Here is a 9,064-nt window from a genome sequence, read left to right as displayed (position 1 = left end):
GGCAGTGTGTCATCTCGTCGCCGCGCCTCCGTGAAGCGCGAGGAGGGGTCTGGCTAGGCTTGGGTGTCGCCAAGGGCCTGCCCCCGCGGATTGCTGAAAATGCCACTTTGTTTGGCTTTTTCCCTTCTTTTCCTACACCAGAAATAAAACCAGTAGGTGCCCAGAGGGGCGTGTATTGAACTGTGGTTCTTGGTTAATGCAACGTGTGTGTTATTCCCATGCCATGTTGTTATTTTGCGCAGAGATAACCTAACCTGGCATGTTTGGGACGCCCCTTCCTTCACGATATATCTGCATTTGCTCAGGAACTGCAAGAATTTGTTAGGGGGTGCGCTAGAGGATTTTGCCGTTCACCCGAACCTTGACTTGGCGCTTTGCATCACGGTACCCGAGGGGCACGAATTTAGGAGAGTTGCGCCAGCTTCCAGGCTCGAACGAGGGTGGCTCCCGAGAAGGCAGAGAGAAGGAAAAAGCTCGCGAGGGCACCTGCCTGGCCCCCCTCGATAGGTATGCGAGAGAGAGAGAGAGAGATCACGGGTAAACCAGAGCCGAAAAACACGGTAAAAGGTGAAGGAACCAAATCAGCAAGGAACGCCAAAGGCAAATTCGATTAAGGAAAAGCAAGCCAATTATGGAAAGCAAATGAAAAGCCGCGTCCGGCACCTAATCTAGTCTTCAAGTCTTCTCACCAGCGCGGAGCTAAGTGTTGTCCACTAGGCATGGGAGGGAGCCCCAGGGCCTGAGGCCGGCGCTCCTGAGACTCCGGGGCATGTACAGCCCCAACTCATTGTTACGTGAGAGTGTCATGGGCGGCGATTCTTCATAGGCACCAGGCCTTGGTTCGCAGGCTCTGGGCCTTGCTTCACAGGCATTGGGCCTTGCTTCACAGGCACTCGGCCTTGCTTCACAGGCACTGGGCCTTGCTTCATAGGCACTAGGCCTTGCTTCACAGGCTCTGGGCCTTGCCTCATAGGTAGAACTTCCGGAGGTGCTGGATGTTCCACACGTTTTGGATAGGTGTCCCCTCTTGCGTCTCCAAGTGCACGGCGCCAGGCCTGGAGATGTGGACGACCCTGAACGGGCCCTCCCACATGGGCGAGAGCTTGTGCAAGCCTTCCATGGAGAGGACCCGCCTCAGGACCAGGTCACCTGTCTCGAGCGTCCTGGAGCGAATGTTGCGGCAGTGGTAGCGCCGCAGCGCTTGCTGGTACCTTGCCGCCCTTAGTGCTGCTTCGCGACGACGTTCCTCCCCCAGCACGAGATCCATCCCCACATGGTGTCCTGCTGCGTTTCGTCGAACGCCAGGACCCGCGCGGAGCGATGCCTGACCTCGTGAGGGAGGACTGCTTCGGCTCCGTAGACGAGGAAGAACGGAGTCTCGCCCGTTGGCTTGGTAGAGGTGGTGCGGATGGACCACAACACGGACTGGAGCTCGTCGTGCCAGCCCCTGCTGCAGGCCTCCAGCTTCTTCTTGAAGGTCCTGGTCTTGAGGCCCCTCAAGACCTCAGCGTTGGTGCGCTCAGCCTGACCATTCCTCCTGGGGTGGGCTACCGAAGCGTACCAGATCTACATTCCAAGGTTAGCACAGTAGATTTTAAAGAGGTTACTAGTAAACTACGAGCCATTATCTGTGATAATGCGGTTCGGGACCCCGAAGCAGCTCACGAGGCCCTTGATGGACTTGACAGCAGAGCCGGCTGGAATGGTTCGGACGACTTCCACTTCTGCCCACTTGGTGAACTTATCGATGGCGACGTAGAGATAGCGGTAGCCCGTAGGCACGCGTGGGAATGGGCCTAGGATGTCAAGCCCCCAGACCGCGAACGGCCACGTGAGCGGGATGGTTTGGAGTCCCTGAGTAGGCTGGTGGATTTGCTTGGCGTGGAATTGGCAAGCTTCGCAGGACTTCACCGGTTCAGACGCATCGTTGAGTGATGTAGGCCAATAGAATCCGCTGCGGAAGGCCTTGCCGACGAGGGTCTATGATGACGAGTGATGTCCACAATCCCCGCCGTGTATGTCAGTCAGCAGCTCCCTCCCTTGATCACTGGAGATGCAGCTGAGCGTGATGTCGTTCGGCCGTTTCCTGTACAACTCGCCATCTTGAATGCAGTATGCCGTGGCCTATCGGGACACACGCTCCGCATCCTCTTCTTTCTTCGGCAGTGTCCCGTGCATCAGGTCCTCCCTGAACTCCTTGGTCCAGCACTCCACCTGGGGCTCGAGCGTCAAGAGCAGCCGAGCTCCTGACGTTGGGCCGCAATCTGGGGCTCCCGAGGCTGGGGGCTGAGGGAGCTCTTCCCGAAGCCGAGTCGTGCTTGAAAGAGGCGGCGTAGCTGACGGCTTGAAGAGCCGCTCTTCGAAGATGCCGGGCTCTTGCGGTTGCCGCTTGGATGCTCTCTTGGCGATGTCGTCGGCTTCCTTGTTGGTGCCCCGGGGCACGTGCTGCAGCTCCAAGCCTGCGAACTGCTTTTCCATTTTGCGCACCTCAGCAAGGTAGGCCTCCATGTGCTCGTCCTTTAGCTCGTACACTTTGTTGGAGAAATTAACGAGGAGCTACGAGTCGCCCTTGACGGTAAGGCGCCTCACCCCCGTAGCCACCGCAGCCTTCAGGCCGGCTATGAGGCCCTCGTATTCTGCAATATTGTTGGAGACCTTCTTGCCGCGCTCAAAGCAGAGTTGCACGGCATAGCAAAGCTTGTCCTGAGTGGGCGAGATGAGCACTGCTCCAGCCCCCGCGCCCTGGTGCGCAAAGGAGCCATCAAAATACATGACCCAGCCGTCTGGCGCCTCGCTTCCTAGGGAGGTGCACCGGTCTTCTCCTTCCTCAAGAGCCGGGGCATCTGTCCATTCTGCCACAAAATCGGCGAGCGCGGCTCCCTTGATGACCCTAGTGGTGCTAAACTCCAGCTGAAATGCTTGCAGCTCGATGTTCCATTCAGCGACCCTTCCGGCTGAGTTTGGGCTCGTGAGTATCCTCTCCAACGGGTAAGACGAGACGACCTTGATGGGGTGCCCCTGGAAGTAGTGCCGCAACTTGCACGAGGCCACCAAAAGTGCGATCAGGAGCTTCTGCGGCATGGGGTAGCGCGCCCTTGTGTCCCGTAGTACAGTGCTGATGAAGTACACCGGGTGCTCGATGAGGGCCTGTACACTGTTGAGGCTCGGGTCCCGCGTAGATTGCGGCATATCCTGAGGTGATGGGTCTCCTGAGACCTGACCGCCCTCAGGAGCTTCCACGATGCTGCTCTGCTGAGCTAGGTCCTCCACCGCTGATGGCTTTACTGCACCTCTCTGGCCCTGTGCTGCATCAGCTCTACCCTTGTCTTGACGCTCCTCCCGAACCGCCACCAGCGCCGCGCTGGTGGAGTACGGGGTGGCGACAAGGTAGAGCAAAAGAGGCTCGAGAGGCCGCGGTGCCACCATCACCGGGGGGCTGGTGAGGTATTTCTTGAGGTCTCGGAAGGCCTGGTCGGCCTCCGGGGTCCACTCGAAGGGGCCTTTCTTCTTCATGAGCTTAAAAAATGGCAAGGCGCGCTCACCTAGCTTAGCGATGAAACACCCTAACGCGGTCACCCGTCCTGCCAGCTTTTCCATCTCCTTGAGGGTCTATGGTGGGCTCATGTCTTCGATGGCCTTGATCTTTTCTGGGTTCGCGTCGATCCCTCTATGGGATACGAGAAACCACAGCAACTTGCCGGATGGGATGCCAAACACACACTTCTCCGGGCTAAGCCTCAAGTTCACTTTGCGTAAGCTCTCGAAGGTCTCCTCCAGGTCTTGAATCAACGTCCTCGCCTCGCGAGATTTGACCACTATGTCATCAACGTAGGCCTCTGTGTTCCTGTCGAGCTGCCGCCCCAAGGCGATGTGCATCAACCGCTGAAAGGTTGCGCCCGCATTGTGAAGGCCGAAAGGCATGCAGGTGTAGCAGTACACCCCGCATGGTGTCAAGAAGGCCGTCTTCGCCACATCCTCCACCGCCATCTTGATCTGATGGTATCCAGAGAACGCATCCAGGAAACACAACAAATCTCACTCGACGATGGAGTCGACGATTTGATCAATGCACGGAAGGGGGAACGGGTCTTGGGGGCAGGCTTTATTGAGGTTGGTGAAGTCGACGCACATCTGTTCCTTCCCACCTTTCTTCGGTACCACAACGGGGTTCGCCAGACATTCGGGGTATCGAACTTCCCGGATTGTACCCGCCACCTCCAGCTTGCGTGTCTCTTGGACGATGAAGGCCTGCTTCTCAGTGGATTGCCATCTTGCCCGCTGCCTCACGGGGCGTACGTTGGGGCACACCTTTAGATGATGCTGGATTACCTCTCTCGGGACCCCTACCAGTTGGTTGGGCTCCCAGAATATCTCCTTGTTCGCGCGCAAAAACCTCACCAAAGCTTCTTCTTGCCCCGGGTTATGGCCGGTTCCTATGGTGAAGGTGGCTTCTGAAGACCCATCCTCGTTGACCGGCACCTGCTTGGTCTCCGCCTTATCTTGGGTGAACAGCTGCTTTTTCTTGGTTGGCATGGCCTCCTTGGCCTCCGGCGCACCGGCGATGGCTGGCTGCGTCGCTGCTGTAGTCTTGAAGGCGAGCCTGAGCGCCATCACGGCCTCCTTAGCGTCCCCGTGGATGGTGAGGATGCCCTTGCTCCCTGGCATCTTCATGAGGTTGTAGGCCGGGTGAGTTTCCGCCATGAACTGAGAAAGGGTCGGGTACCCGAGGATGGCATTGTACGGGAGACCGATGCGGGTGATGTTAAAGTCCACCAGCTCGGTGCGATAGTTATCCAGCGTGCCAAAGGTGACTGGGAGGCGGATCTTCCCCAAGGGATGAGCAACTCCATTGCCCACTCCTGTGAAGGGCTTGCTGAGGACGAGCCGTTCGAGCGACACATGAAGAAGGCTGAAAGCTTCCACGGAGAGCAAGTTGAGGCCGGCGCCGCCGTTGATGAGGGTCTTGGTGATGGCCACGTTGTAGATGGTGGGCGTGCAGAGCATCGAAACCATCCCTGAGCTGGTGGTGGAGCCGGGGTAGTCTTCCGAGTGGAAGGTGAGGTCGGCTTCCGGCGCGGCCCAACCCGGCGGAGCCCCCGGGCGCTTGTAGGCGGCCCCAATTTGACGGAAGAAAGGCTTGACGTGGCGATCTGAAGGAGGTGCTTGGGAGCCGCCCAGCAGTGCCGCGACTGCATGGTGTGCCGGCACCGCGTAGCGCGTAGTGAAGAGGTCGCGGAGTTCCCCCCAGGACGTCACCGTGGATCCCGGGAGGCCGAGCAGCCAAGCATGCGGCTCGCCGGCGAGGGCCAAGGGGAACAAGTTTGTCATGATCTTGTCGTCACCTCTGGCCTCGAGGATGGCCTCCTCGTACGCTAGAAGGAAAAGCGCCGAGTCTACCGCGCCGTCGTAACGCGGCGGCATCTCCGGCCTGAACTTGACCGGCCACCGCACTCACCATAGAGCAGGGGCCAGGGCTCGGTACCCAGACTCTCTACTGCTGGCGTCGGCCGTGGAGGTCGGTGACGGGGCACCTGCCATGGGAGTGCGGTGCGGCAGTACGGGGCGCTGGTTGATGGAGAGAAGCTTCGGCGCACCCCTACCTGGCGCGCCAAATGTCAGGATGTGGGGTTCCGGCAAACCCTTAAGGTTCAAACACTGGGGTGCGTGGGAAGTCTTTCCTTCCAACCGATCTACGCTCTAGCTCGCTAGGATCTTGCGGACGAACTCACAGCACAGAAGGACACTGGGTTTATACTGGTTCGGGCCACCATTGTGGTGTAATACCCTAATCCAGTGTGGTGGTGGTGGATTGCCTCTTGGGCTAATGATGAACCATACAAGGGAAGAACGACCTCCGGAGGTTGAGGCGTCCTAGAGCTCGTTGAGCTTGTGTGTGTGGGGGTGGTCTCTCTTCCTTCCTTCCCTCCTCCTTTCCTAAGGTAGTGGCTAGTCCTATTTATAGAGACCCTGGTCCTCTTCCCAAATATCGAGCGGGAAGGGAGCCAACAATGGTGGGCTAATTTGAAGGGGGACAACTAGTACAAGCTATCCTGACAAAAGTAGTCTTCGCCTCCACAAAGTTCTGGTGGTGACGCTGTTCTGGGCTCCACGATGACCTCCGTCTTGTAGTCCATGGTCTTGGTCTTGTTGCACCGAAATGGCAACCTTTGCCTGAGGCCTCGGTACTCCGCGGCTGCGCTTGCCCCCTTTGCACCAAAGAGGAAACAAGGACGTTGTGCGCACTGTGCGCGCTGGCGCCCGCCTGGTGTCGATCGTCACTCACGTCACGAGAGCCTCGTGAGGTTTCCCTCACCTTGATATCTCCACTCCTCGTGAGCCTGCCTAGCTAGGCCACTCCAGAAGAGGTCGTGCGTCGTCCGCCTCGCGAGGCTTGGCCCCTCACGAGGGTCTTGGGCGCTTTGTTGGTGACGCTGGGCCGTATGGCCTGCCGGCTCAGCCACACCGCGGGCCGCAGGCAGGCAAGTCTGGGGACCCCCGTTCCCAAAACGCCAAGAGAAATGGCTGCCATGTGGAGAATGGCTGCCACTTAATCATCTTGCGGCTTGGCACCACACTAATTGACGACGTGAGTCGTGCTTGAGTGGTTGGTGGGGATGTTCTGCCCCCGTGAGCCCCGGCAGGCTCTGCCGGGGGAGGGGGGGTGGGGGCTCGGTTGCTTGCTTCTGGTGGTGGCCTTGCCCCTTGCCGGGCTCGGCTGCCCGGTAAGGGAGGCCCTTCTCTTGCCAATATCTTGCTCCTTAGGCTCGATCTTGGTCCCTCTGAGCTGCATGTTGGTTCTTCAAATCTCTTGGTTCTTCAATCTCTGACTTAAGCTGTTGCTTCAATCTTGATCTTGTGCCTGTGCATAGTTGGTCAACAGACCCAGGGTTTGTTGCACCGACACTTATCTTGACAGTACCAAAGTGAATGATTTGTCTTTATCGTACTAACCTATCTCACAAAGTTCCGTTAAGTTCTGTGTGATTGAAGTTTTCACGTTTTGCATGAGATGTCGATATGAGAAGAATAAGGAGTGGCAAGACCATAAGCTTGGGGATGCCCAAGGCACCACAAGGTAATATTCAAGGAAGATCCATGCAACTAAGCTTGGGGATTCCCATGGCATCCCCTCTTTCATCTTCAACATTATCGGTAACCTCACTTGGAGCTACATTTTTATTCGTCACATGGTATGTGTTTTGCTTGGAGCGTCATTTTATTTTATTAGGATTTGCTTGATTTTATTTAGAATAATGTTTTGCATCGTCTGTTTCCATAAAAATGTGAAGTATAGCCTTTACCATGCTTATTTTGCAAGTCTATTTGTTGCTCTTTGAAAACAGAAAGTTTGTTGTTATGTTTTGAATATTTGTTAATAGTCAGAACATGATAAATCTTGAAATTTTTACACGGTGATCTATAATAATTTTTCTACAGTGTGGTAATTTTTCAGAAGCTTTGGAGTTAGAGAAGTATGAATCGTCTTGCATTCTTTACAAACTGTCTTGTTCTGACAAATTGCTGTTATGTTTGCATTGTTTGTATAAGTTTGCTTGTTTAATGATTCTATTTGAGGATAGGAGTATTAAATATGTAGAGGCATTTAGTATGCAATGTTAAATAATAATTTAAGCGATCTTCTATAGTAGAGAATGATATGGTTATTGCATTGATTTATACTAACTTATCTCACAAGTTCTTGTTGAGTTTTGTGTGCATCAAGTTTTTAAAATTTAGGGAAACCGTGATATAAAAGGAATTTAGGAGACACAAAAGCTCAAGATTGGGGATTCCCATGGCATCCCAAGATAATATTTCAAGAAGTCTCAAGCATCTAAGCTTGGGGATGCCCCGATAAGCATCCCACCTTTCTTCATCAACAATTATCGGTTAGCCTCGGTTGAGCCTAAGTTGGCTTGATGTTTTAATAAAATACTTAGATATGAAATTTTTAAATGGGAGAGAGTCCTCACATAGCTACCTATTTACTTAACTACTCACTTGAACTTCACTTATATCTTTTTGGAGTAGTTTGTCGAACACTCTCATGCTTCACTTATATTACTTTGAGAGTTTATCATAGTGATGAAAATTTGCACAAGCTATGAAATGTATCCTAATATTATGAATATCCAAGAAGGGTATAATAGAAACTTTCATATAGATCATTGGTTATGATAAGTTTGATTCCATGCAATAGTTTTGTGATATGGAGATAATAATATGTGAGTCATCTTGGTGAGTAATTGTGCTTTAGTAGGAGTATTGGTGTTAAGGTTTGTGATTCCCTATGCAAGCACGTAAAGTTAATAGTTATGCAACGAAATTATATCCTACTTATGGTGCATTATTCAGTGTTACTTATGTTTAATGCATGTTTATGACTGTTTTTATTTTTTGGTTGGTTGCTTCTCATTCTATTTGCTAGCCTTAATTTGTACTAAGCGGGAATGCTTCTTGTGAATCCAACTCCTAAAACTCCAAATTTGTGCCATATGAGTCCACCATGCCTACCTATATGCGCTATTTCCATGCCGTTCCACGTAAATTTGCATGTGCCAACTCTAATTTTCAAAATAAATTTCCGTTTTGTGTGCCCGTATCGCTCATGAAGCGGCAGGGGGTGTCCAATATTTTCCATGCTTGGTATTTTATTCTCACTGTGAGTGTTTATTCACTTGTCATTGCACGAGAGTATGGCAGGTAATAGGGATGCCCAGTCCTGAAATGAAAAAGAATTTGATAAAAAATTCCTTAGAAAGTGTTGGTATGGAAGGCACCCCTGGATACGGCTAGCCATTGATTGTGAAAGAGTGGTGGAAAGGAAATAAACTTTACTTTCCGTTCAGGAACCGCCTATAATTTGTCTAGCATGGAAGATATTGGGAATTCTTAGTCGTTTTCGTTGACAGGAAAAGCATGCCTCTCAAAATAATTTTATCTGTCAATTTAAGCCTTGAGCTCTGGCACCTCTACAAATCTCTACTTCCCTCTGCGAAGGGCCTATCTATTTACTTTTATGCAATTTTTATTTTTATTTTGAGTCTCCATCTTCTCTTACAAA

The sequence above is a fragment of the Triticum urartu genome, chromosome 7A (assembly GCF_056163025.1).
Source record: "Triticum urartu cultivar PI428250 chromosome 7A, HENAU_Tu73, whole genome shotgun sequence".
NCBI classification, from domain to species: domain Eukaryota; kingdom Viridiplantae; phylum Streptophyta; class Magnoliopsida; order Poales; family Poaceae; genus Triticum; species Triticum urartu.
The sequence above is the reverse complement of the archived record's forward strand: the minus strand, read 5'-3'. Positions refer to the sequence as shown.